A 1106-nucleotide genomic window follows, 5' to 3' on the forward strand; every position below is an offset into this window, starting at 1 on the left:
TTTGGATATGTGCAAAGTCAATCTCAAGGGATGGCAAGTGTCGGTGGAATGCCACAACAACAACAACTCGTACCACAACACATTCGGCCAAGACCACAAGGGCCACCAATACAACATCCTATCCCATTGCAACAAGTCCGGCCACAAAATGTACAACCACAATTTCAAAGACCACCTCAACGGCCACCGATGCGACAACAACAGTTTCAACAACCAATCGCACCACAAGGGCAAGTACCAAGGCCAATGGGTCCTATTCCTCCAAGAGGTAGGTTTGGTGTACCAAGGAGACACCTTAGAGAAAATGTGAGGGGCATCGAAGCACATTTTAGGCCGGTAATCACTCAAAACCCTTCACCGGTAGTTATTCCTCACAATGATCAAGGGAGGACATTTGAAGTGAGGACCAACTCTTTGCAAAGTTTACCAAAGTATAAAGGATTAGCAACGGAGGAGCCTTAGTTTCATTTGGAGGCTTATGACTCGATTTGTAACACTCTTGGGAGTCAAGGGTTCTCGGCCGATGATATTAAATTGGTATTATTCCAATTTTCTTTGGAAGATAAGGCGAAAAAATGGTTCTACACTTTGCCTTCGGCATCCATATATACATGGGGGGAAATGCAACAAACCTTTTTCGATGAATTTTACACCGCTCAAAAGACGAATGCTGCTAGAAAAGGGTTGAGGAGCTTTCAACAACAACATGGTGAAATGTTTCATGAGGCTTTTGAGCGTTTCAATATGATGATCAAAAATTGCCCTCACCATGGAATTGAATTGTGGGAATTAATGAATGCTTTTCACGAGGGGTTAAGTGCCGAAGATGCTCGTGATTTAATGTCTATCACCGGTGGGACTTTTGGTACAAATTACGAGAATGATGATTGGGAGGTTTTGGAGAGCATGGCAACTACATCAAAAAGAAAAGCTCAAGCATCGAGGAGAGCACGACTGGCCATTGCCCGACCTCAAGTGCACGCAATAGAAGACGGTAATGTTCAAACCAATAACCAAATTTATGATGTTTGTGCATTGTGTAATGAAATAGGTCATGCGGCTGAAAATTGCCAAAGAATGGTGGAAGGGCAATATGAAGAAGTTCA

At 43.2% G+C, this 1106-nt stretch overlaps 1 non-coding gene across 1 annotated transcript; it reads right to left on the reverse strand.

Moving 5' to 3' along the window:
* Positions 1 to 669: 669 nt before the first annotated feature.
* LOC118483661 lies at positions 670 to 776 on the reverse strand. Its single transcript, XR_004870948.1, has one exon. It is a non-coding gene; the product is annotated as a small nucleolar RNA R71 (small nucleolar RNA).
* Between the last annotated feature and the right edge of the window lie 330 nt (positions 777 to 1106).

The sequence above is a fragment of the Helianthus annuus genome, chromosome 10, assembly GCF_002127325.2.
Source record: "Helianthus annuus cultivar XRQ/B chromosome 10, HanXRQr2.0-SUNRISE, whole genome shotgun sequence".
Lineage (NCBI taxonomy): Eukaryota > Viridiplantae > Streptophyta > Magnoliopsida > Asterales > Asteraceae > Helianthus > Helianthus annuus.